We start from the raw sequence: 16,220 nt of genomic DNA on the forward strand, positions 1-16,220 counted from the left end.
GTTATGGTGTGAAGTGACCTGAGTACAAACAAGACAAATCAGTAGGCGAAGGGCTCCTGCAGCTCTGCAGGAGGGCTGGGCCAGCAGTGGCAAGGTGCTGACTTACCATACATTTTTTTTTATTTATCTTATCACATTTACTGTGCTCACCTATGAAAAGGGATGCAGCTTTTATCAGTCAAACAGCCTTTCCTATCACCTTGCAAAAAGGTCTTGCATGGAGTGCCCATGTCACCGACTCATAGTTAGCTCCAGTTGTTGGGTCAGCCGGCAGGATTTCAGTCAGGTGCCTAGCAGGAAAAGAAGTTCAAGTGTCAAGCCACTCAGCCTTGCCAAAGTCTGGGAGGTCTTTGGACTGAAGTAGTGGTGAAATTTAAGACAGATGGCAAAAGCTATACACTGCCTGTAAAAACTTATTATTCTGCTCAATTCTCAGGAGCTGCATTGCCTTCCAGCAGTTGTGTAACTTATCCATTGCATCACTTACAAAATAAAACAGGAATACCTGAGTGCTCAGATGCTGCTGGCAAGAAAACAGAGCACTTATCTGAAAATCTTTGAAAATCCCAGATGAAAAATTTGTTCCATCTCATCCACAAAAAAAGTTCTTTTCAAACTGCAGATAGTATGTAATAAAAATTCACATTTGCACCTCAATTTTTGACTTCCTCCAAATCTGGACTCAGGCTTTCCAGACCAAATACAGCTCAGTGCTAGGGATAATTGTCCACATTATACCAGTATTAATTGACTGTGATAACTAACATCAGCCTTCCTCTAGGGAATATGTTTCCTAGGACACTATAGGGTAGCCTTAATTTCCACCACTTGAGTTAGACAGCTCCAAAGTTCCACAATTTCCAGAGCTTCCAGAAATTTTTTGCAGCCCAGAAAACCAACCATATCCTGGGCTGCATCAAAAGGATCATGACCAGCTGGTCGAAGGAGGTGATCCTGCCCCTCTACTCTGCTCTTGTGAGATCTAACTTGGAGTATTGTGTGCAGTTCTGGTGTCCTCAACATAAAAAGGACATGGAACTGTTGGAACAAGTCCAGAGGAGGGGCACGAGGATGATCAGGGGACTGGAGCACCTCCCCTATGAAGACAGGCTGAGAAAGTTGGGGCTGTTCAGCCTGGAGAAGAGAAGGCTGCGTGGAGACCTCATAGCAGCCTTCCAGTATCTGAAGGGGGCCTATAGGGATGCTGGGGAGGGACTCTTCATTAGTGACTGTTGTGATAGGACAAGGGAGAATGGGTTCAAACTTAAACAGGGGAAGTTTAGATTGGATATAAGGAGGAAGTTCTTTACTGTAAGGGTGATGAGGCACTAAAATGGGTTGCCCAGGGAAGCTGTTCAATGTTCAAGGCCAGGTTGCACAGAGTCTTGGGTGACATGGTTTAGTGTGAGATGCCCCTGCGCATGGCATGGGGGCTGGAACTAGATGACCTTAAGGTCCTTTCCAACCCTAACTATTCTATGATTCTATGATTCTATGATTTTATAAATCTGGAGCCAGATGAACTCCTTTTCTGCTTTCATTAATAAAATGAAGATGCATTTCTTTTCTTATTCATTCAGTGATTCCTTGCGACCCCGACCCATATCAGCCATTAGTACAAATGACAATAGCAACATGTCACCGCAATTTAAAAAGGTAGAGATCACAGTTCTCCTGGGATGGAATTCACTGCAATGAAAGTCCTTCAGACATCAATAACAGAGAAAGAAAACAGTGAGTTTCTGTAATTATACTCAGAAAATCAAAGAACAGCCCCTTTTACAAATGAATGTCGCATAACCCATCATAGAGTTGTGTGCATGTAATCCTGTTCTTCCCAAGGCCACAGACATCCAAGGCAAATATATCAGTGTAGACTGATATCTTCCGCAGTACATCTAACACTTATGATCCTCAAAGTGTATCTATCTATGAAAATAAATTCCATTATCATAAGGTACACAAAATGTAATTGCACCAGCCAATTATAACATCATGCAACACCACAACATTTCATTTTTATCCCTCTTATTAGAGCTCTTTCCAGAAGACTTCCTCTCACCTTCAGTCCTCCAGCCCAGTTCCTATTATTGCTATTTATGAATTGTACTGCTGTAGCAGAGATACAGGACAATGTTCAAACTGTTCCTGCTTTTTAATTATGGATGTGTGTCACTTTTACCAATAAGAAAGGCATTTGTGTAACTAGCTTCTGGAGCCAAGAACTGCCATTCAGGCTTATAATGAATTTATTGCTATAAGGCATCAAGAGAGCTGCAGCGCAACAGCTCTTTGAAGCAACCCAGGTATACACAGTATGTGCAGGTCACAAGATACACGAGAAAGGTCAATGAAAGTAGGGCACCTTGTTCTCAGATTGATGGGCCTTCAAGGAGCTGTGGACAATTATGAGGATCACTGTGCTGTCGGTAAGCTGCACACAGAGGTTCAAAGTAGAGGCATTTATGGACCTCCCTGCTGATTTTTTATTCCTTATACTTTTCTGAGTCCTTGGTGAATGACAAACAAGACCACTACTGCACTTTCAACATACACATGGAGAAGCCAAAGTGCCTGAAGCATTTCTATAATAATGCAATCAATGTTGAGAACAAGAAGGTGTATATGTGTATTACAGGTCAGCACTCTGGTGAGATCACTGGCAATTCCTACAGAGGGCAAACAGGATGATAAGGATATATTAGGTCTTCAGAACTTCAATACCAGGGCCCTCAAATTTCCACTTGAATATCAGGTGATGATAGTATGATAGTATGACCTAAGACCACACTTCTAGCAAACAATACAGTAAACATAAAACTCCCCTTAACTGATACCTTAAAAAGGCTTTATTTTTATGAGGCTTGGACAAACAGACAAATAACCTTATTGTTGTACTTGGATGTACAACAAAGATTTGCAAAACCACAAGTGCAGCAAAGGAAATTCTGATTATACTTTTTTTTTTTTTTTTTTACCATGACAGAGTCAAACACCAGAACATGTATCCCAGAAAAGCTGCAAATCCTTATCTTTGTAGACAGTCAGAACTGAGCTGGACACAGCCCTGAGCAACCTGACCTAAGCTGGCCCTGCTTTGCAATGGAGCAAGAGACATGGGATTTACAGTGGTCACTTCCAACTTAAACCATGCTACAATCCTAAATATCACTTGTAAAATTTTAGCATGGAAACGTTTTCCTGCATCTCCCTGACCCACCACTGTGAGCCCCTTTCAAAAAGGTCAGGTGCACGTGTACAGCCACAGAAGGTGACTCATGTCTTTGATTTCCAGGAAGGTCCTAGTCCAGCCAGCCGGGATAACACCATTGCTTTTAAGCAGTTCAACATATTGAAGATCAGCTATTTGCAGGTGTCTGAGCTACTCTTACAATCTGTGGCCAAAAGGGGAGCAGCCTACAACAGGGAGTGATGCTTTAATAGGAAAAATAATCAAAAACAGACAAATAATGCAAACTGTATGAAGGCCACCATTCTTAATCTTATTTTCCATGTGGGTTGCCTAAATTACAAGCAGCAGATGACAGCTTTGTCATCTGTGTTTTGAACAACGACGAGACAGGGGGTGGATAAGCTCAGACATTGCTTACAAGCTAGTGTCTGCTTTTGGTTAGCTGTAAGGGGTAACTTATCTTCCATACACTTTGGCATGGCACTTCAAAGTCTTATCTATATCTTATGTGCAGATGGGTGCCAGGGACCTAACTCATCCAGGCAGCTAGATCCTTAGGCAGCACAACACTTGCTTTGAGGGCAACTTCACAGGCACTCTGAATCCCAAAATGCTTGTAAGATTAATAATAACAAAGCTGTTATTCTGCATGTTCAAAGGAAACAAAATAATAGATAAATAAATAAAGGCTTGAGTATATAGATATAAGTAGGAGCTACATCAAGAAATTAAACAAAGGGAAAATTAGGCTGAATATCACTGAAAATTCAATAGTGAGTGTGGCATATTAACCCATAGGGACGACCTACTGCTTCCAATACTTAAAGTTAGATTGGACAAAGTAACACAGAGAACTAAAAATAAAACAGTTTGCTTTGTCTGACATGTCTTTTCCATGTCTAATTTTGGTGACTATAGGTTAGTATTGTGTATGACTCAGGATCCCTTTCAAGTTGAAAAATGTATGCCACCAGCTCTTGGTCCACTCATTCATTCATTCATTCATACTTCTGTTCACCTAGAGCTTTCTGAAAACATTAACTACCCAAACCAAGCATGCAGTTTATGTTTACAGGTCTGACATTTCAGTAGCCATCTAATATTATTTATTTAACTAACTGCTTCTTTACATTTGATTATAATTAAGACTAATTCTTCTAAAAACACTTAAGATATATATATTTTAGTGTTGCACCATGTATCAAAAAATAGGGAAAGAGAAAATTACCTTCACAGGCAGGTAATTTTCACTGGTTACTTGCTGCTAATGTTCATTTTAACGTCACAGTAAACTGCACACCTTTTTCTGACAAAATTGAGTTTAAATACAAGAGGTGATGAGAGGTATTCAATTTTATTATGACATTAAAAGCTAAGTGCAATGATGTTCAGAAAAAATAAACAGCCATGAAAATTTGAGTGGCAGAATATTTTAGTGTATTATTTTGTAAGTTATGTAATATTTTAATGTTTCTTTCTCTTTTTTGCCCATTTCCTCTCTTCTGCCTCAATATTAATTAAAGACCCTTCCTTGTTCTGTAAGAATGGCATGCTGAAGAGGAATAGATTTTCTTGATAATCACAGCCCCACAAAGAAGGTTTTCACAAGTAACTTAAAAAAGTGGAAATCTTTCCACTCAGGGAAACAGAAACACCTTTTCATAGCTCCCTGAGCTTGCTTTGGTTTGCATCAGCACCACCCCTGAGCCAGGTACGCAGCACTATCCACCCTCTCCTTATCCTGCTGGATGAACATTATTACAAAGGCAGTTTGAAGAAGGCTGCACCAATGCAAACTCGCAAGGCATTTCCTGCAGGAGCTGGATGCCTGCAAAGCAGATCAGACCAGGATATTCCTGAACCTCCCTGCAGCTGATTCCTGCTGCCAAAATGACCCCATGGAGCTGCTGCTCATAAGGCATAGCAAACCTTAAGATCCTACAAGCTCCAGAGATCAAAGCAGATCCTGGCAGCTCCTGAACAAAAAATTAGTGAAGAGAGGGTAAACAAACTGCTTTTCCTGCTCTTTTGATAACTAAATCCACTCTGGTATAAAGGATGAGTTTAGCTGTAAATATTCCTATTTCAAGGACAGGAACAGAAGAAAATTTTGTTCTGCTAACCTGGAAACATGTAATGCTGTTCTGTCTCACTTAGAGCTTCTGTCTCTCCTTCCAGCTCTTTCTTTTTTCTGTTCAACTGCCAGGCAGAGAGAGAAAGATCACTAATGAACCACAGCTTCTGTTCAGGTCATTAGCTGTACCAGAGAGAAAGTTAATGAACCCTACTATATAAAGACAAAATCAGGTTTTCTTTAATAGTTTCCATAGCAAGAGCATCATTTTCTGTTAGTGTAATCCCTGCATGATTTAGTTTGAGTTCCTTTTTTTTTTCAGATTTTTTTTTTTTTCTCTCTTCAGCTTAGTTTTGGAGGAGCAGCGTGACAGAGAACATCTGGTCATTGAGTGTATGCGGAGGATGTTCAGATGCTGTGGAGGAAATGCCAGAGGTAGCCAGAGAGGGTGGGGATGGTAAGCTACCTTGTACAAGAACATCTTTGGGAAATCAGAAATAAAAATTGCCACTTGCTGCAGCATTGTTCTACGGACTGATTTCAACAGCAACAACAAAAAATAAGCACCAGCAGAGCCCCTGCCTTTCACTGACCATCTTGTTTCCCTCTCTGGTCTTCTCCCACTCGCAGACATTCAGAAATCAAAGACTTGTGTATCCTTATGCTTTATCTGAGTAACTTAAAGACTTTTGTGTACTTACCTGTCACAGTGGTCCATGGGGATAAGAAAATGTTATTTCCACTCTATGGGAATACTCAGGGTTTTCCAAACAAATCATGGTCAGGCAGGATATTTTTTTCTCCTAGCTCTCCAGCATCCTAAGCACAGGAAGAGCCTGTCAGATTCACAGCTGCAACAGGGCCAAAGGAATATGCTGCATCCCAGAAGAGCTTTCCCTCTCCTAGATATGTTTTGCTTTCAATATAAATGTGCTTGAGAAGTTACACAAATCAAAGTTGTGGTGGTAAGACAATGAAAGAGAAGCAAAAAACACCTATGAATATCCTATAAAAGCATGCATACATCAGAATCAAAGCCTGGCAGCATGGGCCAGAAAGGTCCTCCCAGGTTCAGTAAGTCTGAAGTCACTGTACCGATGAATCTCTTTTGGTAAGTTTTATTTGACAATTCTTGTAGCCAGCAGCCTTACCGGGACACTGTCTGGACTGCTACCCACTTACAAACATAGGGTCTGTAACCCACTTCCTGGTTACAAGCCCTATGTTATTTTTTAGATTTATTCGTGGACGAGTTTCCATAACTTACATTCCACACTACAACCAGACAGAGTGTGCAAGAAAATGAGGTGACATATAATGTGAGAAATGTGGATTGATACCATCTGATGTATTCTGCTTCCACTGAAATTTTCCTGTTCTTCTGTATTCTATTCCCAGGGGGCTCCTTCCTGCAGCTCAGTTTTGAGGTGCATAGAAGGCAACAGCAAGGTTCGCATCCAAGTGAAGCTTTTTCAATCTTTTTAATAGGTGCTGATCACAAAACAGGTTACTCCACAACAACCCTTTCCAGAAACAGCTGTTTGTCCTTCTCGGTGGATATTAAGAACACTGCCCACAAATCCTAATCTCCTGTTAATGTGTGTTGCATTAACATCTACCAACACTGAGCACTGGGGCGGTTTTACCCAATTTTGTATCAAAGACGGACCCAGATTCACTATTCCAGCCTTCATCTTTAAGCAAGAAACTGATGCAGCCCAGGAAGGAGAAATTCTTCATCCCTCCCCACATTTTCCCTCTTTAGTGAGTAGTTCTGAACTATGGCGGAAGAATTAGTGTATTTCCCAATCTGTTCCAGCCCTGAAACACTTCAGTCTCACTCATGGGCCAATGGGCATTGAGAAAAACAAATCTGGTTTCATTTTTATCTCCGTTTCCCGATCATTTGCTCCTCAGCTACTTTTGATAATAATAAGCAAAAAGATCAGAAAATACTTGGAAAAACCTAACTGATGTTGTTTGCACGCAAGCATTCTTCCACTAGCATTAGTTTTTCATCAGTATTTCTCTAGAACAGCTAAGCATGGTGTTTTTATCCAAAGACAATTTACTGGTACAGAAAAAGTAGAGCAGACAACGCATTCTTACTTTATTATGCATAAACACCAGGTATGTACTCACCTTTCTATCTTATTTATCACACTGTCATTAAATCTGTGTCACTATTACTGTTCTGTTAATACACGTCACAATAATGTGTTCTTATCAGGCCTCCTTTCTCATCTACTGATCTAATATTATACTATCTCAACATTTTAATGCAAACAAACAAAAAAACATTCAGGCACAATATACTCAGGAAAGCAATGTTCATGTTTCAGCATAAACAAAAGCCTTTTTTTTTTTTCAAGTCAGCTTAATGGTTCAGCACTGCTGACGGAATCATTCAATGATGCCGAAGGAAGATGCAAGCTAATTAAAATGTGGTTACAGAAGCCTGGTCGGCAAATATTGCTAATATTTGTGGATTTTGAGCAAGAACTGCTGCACTGAATCACATGAAAATTTGCTCTGACTTACAAGAAAGAGGGTTATATTTAAAGTAGCTCTCTAAGAGCAGTACTCCAAGGTTTTGTCTGGCCTGATACTCTGAAAGTACCAGGGACTCTCCAGGGATACCAAAACCCAACTGACCAAATGATGAAATTGCCAGGTTGGTCGACTGGGGTGGTTTTGGCTCAGGCCAACAAACAACCTCTCAAACTGAGTCTGTCAGAAACAGGAGGAACCACTTCTGATATGCAGTCCAGATGCAAACCCTCCTGTTTTGGAGAGAGTTTTACAGTGCGTCCACCCATTTGGCCTCTGCACTCAAGAACAGTCCCAGGCATGTTTAATTTATTAGTATAAACAATGCTTGGTAGTCTTCAGCTTTGCTTTTGTCAGATAAGATGGTGGCTGTCAGACTAGCCTGAATTTGTTTCATAGCATTACCTTGTGTCAGGACTGCACAACACCCAAAATTGTACCAGGCATCTGAAGACAAAAGGGGCACGGGGTTCTGGTCATGTGTTTAAATAGGGGTTACTATGCTGTTTTATCATTTTATCATTTGTCAGTGCAGAAGAGGAAGCATGTGAAAAATCATTAGGATGAATAAATTAAATAAATTAGCATCAACAAGGCAGCTCATAATCCAATTAGAGAAGGTGATAATGTATCTTACCTATCTAAAGAGAAAACACAGGCAGGAAGGACCCACTGTAGAAACACAAACTCCTCTGCTTAAAAGAAGACTGGGGGCAGAAAAATGAATTCAGAACAGCATTTTATTAGCAGAATTTGCCTCAACTAAACTCTAATAGATTGAGTCAGTGCAGGAGGTGTGGACAGGCACCATGTTGTTATTTTACAGGACGGCAAAGGCATTATAAAACAGGAGAGTGATTGCAATATTTTTCACCTTGTTAAGCCCCTTAAAAAGCTAGCTGATTATACACTGTTTCTTTAAAAAGCAGAAGGCAGGGAGACAGTCTAGTAGTGGAAAAATAGCTAGTGGAGATTGTATTAAATTTAGAGATGCTTGCAAGTATGTGCTAAAAGAGCCAACTCTGCTTTTCATATGTGACCTGTGATTTTCGTTACAGAAACAACACTGTTAAACTTCTGAGGCACCAGATGAATCGAATCTCTAGAGCAATATATTATAACAAGAAAAATGTAAATTTCAGTTCAGAATCTGACTTTGCACACCTGTCCAGTTGTGCCAGGTGGTTTCCTGCTTGACCTCCATTTTTGCCCGAAGTTGTATTTATTTTAGAATTTCAATATTACTTGAAGAGTCTTGATCCATTCATCAGCATAGATGATGTTGGAATCTTGTGATTATTGAAACTATTATTGAAACTATTATTGAAACTATTAATTCATATAATCACCCAGACTGTCTTCCCCAGCAAATTCTTCATATGCACCATGGGAACTTTGTCCCCCTCTACAACATGTAAAAGTTCTGACTGGGCTGGGCCAGCCCTGTTGGCAGATCCTCTGGTGTTGACCAACCAGGTGGCCTTTAGTAAGTGTGTATCCCAATGCTTGAAAGTTCCCCCACCCATTGCTCTCAGTGTAGTTTTTAACAGCCCACTGTACCGTTCGATTTTCCCAGAGGCTGGTGCATGGTAGGGGATGTGATATACCCACTCAATGCCATGCTCTTTGGCCCAAATATCTATAAGGTTATTCCGGAAATGAGTCCCATTGTCTGACTCAATTCTCTCTGGGGTGCCGTGTCACCACAAAATCTGTTTCTCAAGGCCCAGAATAGTGTTCCGGGCAGTGGCATGGGGCACGGCGTATGTTTCCAGCCATCGGTGGCTGCTTCCACCATGGTAAGCACATGGCGTTTGCCTTGGCGGGATGTCGGCAGTGTGATATAGTCAGTCTGCCAGGCCTCCCCATATTTGTACTTCAACCATTGTCCTCCATACCAAAGAGGCTTTAACCGTTTGGCTTGCTTAATTGCAGCACGGTTTCACACTCATGAATAACCTGGGCAATAGTGTCCATTGTTAAGTCCACCCCTCGATCACGGGCCCATCTATATGTTGCGTCTCTGCCCTGATGGCCTGAAGTGTCATGGGCCCACTGGGCCAAAAATAATTCACCTTTATGTTGCCAATCTAAGTCCATCTGAGCCACTTCAATCAGCCGCTTTATCCACTTGTTGGTTGTCCTGGTGTTCCTCAGTGGCCCGACTCTTGGGTACATGGGCATCTACATGACGTACCTTCACCACCAGCTTCTGCGTCCGGGCAGCAGTATCTTTCCACAGTGCAGCAGCCCAGATGGGTTTACCTCTAGGTTGCCAGTTGCTCTGCTTCCATTGCTTCAACCACCCCCACAGGGCATTTGCCACCATCCATGAGTCAGTATAGAGATAAAGTACTGGCCACTTTTCTCATTCAGCAATGTCCAGGGCCAGCTGGATGGCTTTCACCTCGGCAAACTGACTCGATTCACCCTCTCCTTCAGCAGTTTCTGTAACTTGTCGTCCAGGACTCCATACAGCTGCCTTCCATCTCCGATGCTTTCCCACAGTATGACAAGAGCCATCAGTAAACAAGGCATACTGCTTTTCACTTTCTGACAGTTTATTATATGGTGGGGCCTCTTCAGCGCGCATCACCTCCTCCTCTGGTGACATTCCGAAATCTTTGCCCTCTGGCCAGTCCATGATGACTTCTAGAATGCCTGGACGACTGAGATTTCCTATTCGAGCTCGTTGTGTAATTAGTGCAGCCCATTTACTCCATGCAGCATCAGTTGTGTGATGTGTAGAGGAGACCCTGCCTTTGAACATCCAGCCAAGCACGGGCAACCGGGGTGCCTGGAGGAGCTGTGCTTCAGTGCCAATCACTTCCGAAGCAGCTCGAACCCCTTCATAGGCTGCCAGTATCTCTTTCTCAGTTGGGGTATAGCTGGCCTCAGATCCTTTGCATCCCTGACTCCAAAAGCTGAGGGGTCAACCTCGAGTCTCCCCTGGAGCTTTCTGCCAGAGGCTCCAGGTAGGACCGTTCTCCCCAGCTGCAGTGTACAGTACATTTTTTACATCTGGTCCGGTCCAGACTGGTCCAAGGGCTACTGCATGAACTATATCTCATTTAATTTGCTCAAAGGCTTATTGTTGCTCAGGGCCCCATTTAAAATCATTCTTCTTCCGGGTCACATGATAGAGAGGGCTTACAATCAAACTGTAATTTGGGATGTGCATTCTCCAGAGCCCCACAGCACTCAAGAAAGCTTGCATTTCTTTCTTATTAGTTGGTGGAGACATTGCTGTTATCTTGTTGATCACATCTGTGGGCATCTGTCTACGTCCATCTTGCCATTTTATTCCCAAAAATTGAATCTCCTGTGCAGGTCCCTTGACCTTACTCCGTTTTATGGCAAAACTGGCTTTCAGCAGGATTTGGATTATTTTCCTCCCTTTCTCAAAGACTTCTTCCTCTGTATCGTCCCACACAATAATGTCATCAATGTATTGCAGGTGTTCTGGAGCTTGCCCCTGTTCCAGTGCAGTCTGGATCAGTCCATGGCAAATGGTAGGGCTGTGTTTCCACCCCTGGGGCAGTCGGTTCCAAGTGAACTGGACACCCATCCAAGTAAAAGCAAACTGTGGCCTGCACTCTTCTGCCAAAGGAATTGAGAAAAATGCATTGGCAATATCAATCGTGGCATACCACTTGGCTGCCTTTGACTCTAGTTCATACTGAAGTTCTAGGATGTCTGGTACGGCAGAACTCAATGGTGGTGTGACTTCATTAAGGCCATGATAGTGTACGGTTAGTCTCCACTCTCCATTAGACTTTCGCACTGGCCATATGGGGCTATTAAAGGGTGAGTGGGTCCTGCTGATCACTTCTTGGCTCTCCAGTCTACGGATCAGCTGATGGATGGGAATCAGGGAGTCTCGATTGGTGCGATATTGCCACCGGTGCACTGTTGTGGTCGCAACTGGCGCTTGTTGTTCTTCGACTTTCAGCAACCCCACAACAGAAGGATCCTCTGAGAGACCAGACAAGGTGGACAGCTGCTCAATTTTCTCAGTCTCCAAAGCAGCAATATCAAAAGCCCACCGGTACCCTTTTGGGTCTTTGAAGTACCCTCTCTTGAGGTAGTCTATGACAAGGATGCATGGAGCCTCTGGATCAGTCACAATGGGGTGCTTTTGCCATTTCCTCCTCCCAGTCAGGCTGATTTCAGCCTCCAGTACAGTCAACTCTTGGGATCCTCCTGTCACTCCAGAAATATAAACGGGTTCTGCCCCTTGGCAGCTTGATGGCCTCAGGGTACACTGTGCACCGGTATCTACTAGAGCCTTATACTTCTGTGGGACTGATGTGCCAGGCCATCTGATCCACACAGTCCAGTAAATCCGATTGTCCCCTACCTCCACCTGGCTGGAGGCAGGGGCCCTCTAATAGTCATCACAGCGTTGGACACCTAAATCGTGGTGAAAGGGATTATTCTTCGTTATCACAGGAGCTGGAGTAAAATCAGCTCTTCCACTCCATCTGGGAAACTTCACACCAGAGACTGAAGCCGTAGCTCTCATGGGACGATCAGTCTTGGCCCTTGCTCCCCTCTTCAATTCACTCGCCCGTTCCTCCAAAGCTGAAGTAGGTTTTCCATCCCATTTTATCATGTCTTCTCTGTGATCCCGCAGGTAAAACCATAGGGTACTCCGTGGTGTATACCTGCTATATCTCCTCTCTCGAAGAATAGGACGCCTTTTGTTAATAACTGAGACGTGTGTTGGTACACGTGAGGAGCTGGATAAATCAGATAGATCGTCCCTCAATTGTCTGAGATCCTGGGACAGCTTTTCCCACAGCTGAGATGATGGAAGGGCTGAGATTGTCTTCGAACTCTCGGAGTTTATGAACCATTTCATCCACTGTTAGTGGTACTATGTCATTCCAGGTTACTGTTGCCAGTGAATGGGCATATGAGGATGGTGCATTCCCTGGAAGTTTTCGCCATATGGGTCGTATACATTCAACTTCTTCTGGATCTATGTGTATATCCCCGTTCTTCGGCTTGATGTGATAGATCATCTCTACGATGGCTGATTCCCTCAGAGACTGGATGCCTTTGTCTATAGTAGTCCACTTGGCCTAACGACTCATAACATCATCCTTGTATGGAAACCTGTCTTTCACAGCTGCCAAAAGCCACCTCCAAAGACTGAGGGACTTTTTCTCTCTTGCAATTGCTTTGTCAGCTCCTCCTTCTCTAGCAAGTGATCCCAGCTGCTTGGCTTCTGTACCTTCTAGTTCGTGACCATTGGCCCCATTGTCCCAGCATTAGAGCAGCCAGGTGATGATGTGCTTCCCTGGTTGACGGGTAAAATCTTTTCGCATATTCCATAGCTCGGTTGAGGTCCGAGGTCGAGAAGTCACCTCTTCTTCTTCTTCTTCGTCATGTGATGATGACTCCTGATCAGATTCTGGACCAGGTGGTGAATACATTGTTTCTTCATCTCGCTTCACCCTTCTTGCCTCTTTTTTGCTTTTTCTCTTGTGCAGGGGCAACCGATATTGGTACGAAGTGGTCCTCAGGTTTGGCTGCAATGATTATCACTGTGGTTTGAGTAGTGACTGTACTTGTTGCTGCTGTGCTTGGAGCTGGGGTAGCTGCGATGTCTGTTGCAGTCGAAGTTTGAGCAGCTGCTGTACTTGCCACCGGGGTAGCTGCGCTGTTCATCGCAGCCAAAGTTTGAGTAGTGACTGTACTTGTCGCTGGGGGTGGTGAAGCTGCTGTGCTTGGAGCTGGAGTAACTGCGCTGACTGTTGCTTTGCCCTCAGATCCACCAACATTCTTTTCCTTTTGAAGGTGCTGGATAGTGTTGAACAAGGCCCTGTAAGCATAGGCCAAGTCCCAGCACGTTGCCATGATTTGTCCATCTCTGGTATGGCCAGAATGACCACACACCTCATTTAAGTGTTTTACTAATTCTTCTGGATTTTGCACTTGTTCGGTGGTGAAATTCCAAAGTACTGGAGGGGCCCACTGACCTAGATACTTGCCCATGCTATCCCACACACCCTGCCACTCATGACTGTCCAGCCTCAGGGAAAATCTCTTGGTCCTCCTATATTGTCGTTTGACCCCAGACAAGACCCAAACCTGACTCCGCTTAACTCTTGAAATCAGTCATGGGCAAAATACAGTCTGTATGCGTGCCAACATGGTGCTCCCCATCACGATCAGCAAACAAGTCTCAACAGCATTAAAAGACGATCTAAAAACTTCAAAACTCTCAAATGATGCTTTAAGTGGTCTGGGGGGAGGACTGGGAGGGTAAAAGGATGTCTCCGTCACATGTTGACCACCCGAGAAGGAGAAAAAAGATGTGTAATTGCTAAGCACTTCTATTATCTACCTCCCAAAGTATAAAGGTGGTGACCACACTGGGAACATAAGCCAGATCAGTTTCATGATCAATGATTCTATTGTATTACAAGTCATTATCATAAAGTACAATGAGACAAAAACCTTAGCCCAAGCCCCACACTTGAAAAACACTAATACAGCAAATACCGGATGGAAGTAAGATATGATATACTGAAACTGTGAGATCAAGAGGAACAACCTTGAGAGCCTAAATCAGCATTGTGACGAGTGACTATTAATCTGGACAGATCTGTTGTTATCTCAACGCTTCGTGCCCCACGTTGGGTGCCCAAAAGAACTGTCATGGTTTAAACCCTAGCCAGACAGCTTGTTCACTCACTCCCAGTGAGTCCCCCCCCGGGGCTCTCCCCTTCCCCGCTCCAAAAGGGATGGGGAGGAGGATCGAAAGAGTGCAACTCCTACAAGTTGAGACAAGAACAGTCCAGCAACCAATGTACAACACAAATCACCACTGCCACCACTAACAACAACAACAATAAGAGAAAATAACAAGGGAAGAGAATACGATATCACCCACTGAAAAACAAGTCTGACCCAGAAGACCGTGTCCTTCTGGGTAACTCCCAGTTCCCTCCCTGGACATGACGTGCTGTGGTATGGAATACCTCTTTGGCTAGCTTGAGTCAGGTGTCCTGTCTCTGCTTCCTCCCAGCTTCCCCTCCTCCCTGGCAGAGCATGAGGCTCACAAAGTCCTTGGTCAGGGTAAAAATGACTTAGCAACAATTGAAAACATCGGTATTATCAGCACTGTTCCCAGGCTGGAAGTCAAAACACAGCACTGCACCAGCTACCAAGAAGGAGAAAAATTGACTGCTACTGCTAAACCCAGGACAGGCCTTAAGATCATCTAGTTCTAAACCCCCTGCCATACCTAACTTCTTTAGTGCTAACAGTAAAATATGAATGTGAGGTGTGTCAAATGAGTAATCATCATAGAAAAATAAGGTGGTTCAATTTCAGTCAGGCATCCTACTCAGTAATGGCTTTTTAAAACTCCTGAATCATGAGAAGGTCCATATTTTCTATCAGAAACTGGAGCCAAATTCTCAAGCGGATTGCAGCTTCTGTTAGATTTAGCTGGAAGTGTATTTGACTGCTGGGAAAAGATTTGGATTTATATATTAAAGATATAATAATATTTAGCTGAAAATGTTTCATAAATCTTGAAATGTTTCCAACCATAAGCTTTCTAAAATCATGAGTCAAGCCATGAAAATCATGAAATTGACTTTAAAATTATGTTCTGTTTTCTTTCAACTTAGTAAACAGCTCTCTTTTTAAATGATTCTCTTTGTAAATAGTTCTCTTTTCTCTCACTCAAGTTCCTTTACAAGGGGCAGGGTTATAAACATATTGTATTTTAAAATTAAATCTGAGTCTCTCATACCACCTCCTGATTCTTGTGTCTATAAGAAAAAGCATCAGTAAAATTTCTCTTTATCCCAAAATGCAAAGCCATCATGTTCAATTACCTGTCAGAATTAGCCTTGGTCTGTGTTGTGTGCTACATTGTTCACAGATATCTTTTGGGAGTGTATATTTGAAGCAGTATCCATTGCCATGACAGATTGGGCATAGCCAAACTAGATATTTCTGTGAAAATTTTTCGCAGTGTGAACATGAATTAGACCAAGCCAGTAGGTCTGAGAGCCACAATTTCCGATGTGTTTTCTTTAGCAGTGCAGCTGCAGTCATTGAGACACATAAACTGTTCAGCATAACAGTCTAATTCTAAAGGAAAAAACACAGACATTGTGAATATTGACATTATTATGCACCCGAGTGCTGGAGTACTAAGCAAAACACTTAAATATCAATAAAGATTCTTCTTTTGGCATCTTTACAGCAGTTAGTACAAAAATCATCTGCTTCCAATTTATTTCAACATTTTAATGAATGAATTTCTGTGAATATGCAAGCCTCACACCGGAGAGGAGGTCTGCCTAAACACCTGCAGTTGTCTGCTTCTTAATTACTCATTTCTTCAACTGTCAAGAAAAAACTTGAGTCTGAAAA

At 42.8% G+C, this 16,220-nt stretch overlaps 1 long non-coding RNA gene across 2 annotated transcripts in view; it reads left to right on the forward strand.

The window, feature by feature from the left end:
- The first annotated feature begins 4,716 nt into the window (after positions 1-4,716).
- Positions 4,717-16,220, forward strand: part of LOC134173921 (uncharacterized) — a 66,202-nt gene continuing 54,698 nt past the window's right edge. The window contains exons 1-3 of one of the 2 annotated variants that reach the window (XR_009968440.1): positions 4,717-4,904; positions 5,614-5,724; positions 6,666-6,882. This is a non-coding gene — a long non-coding RNA (uncharacterized LOC134173921). Of the gene's footprint in view, positions 4,905-5,613; positions 5,725-6,665; positions 6,883-16,220 lie in introns of those variants that run through there. The other variant, XR_009968439.1, reaches the window with a different exon arrangement.

This window comes from Pezoporus occidentalis, unplaced genomic scaffold (genome assembly GCF_034315485.1).
Source record: "Pezoporus occidentalis ecotype Australia unplaced genomic scaffold, CSIRO_AGI_Poc_V1 ctg57, whole genome shotgun sequence".
Taxonomy (NCBI): domain Eukaryota; kingdom Metazoa; phylum Chordata; class Aves; order Psittaciformes; family Psittacidae; genus Pezoporus; species Pezoporus occidentalis.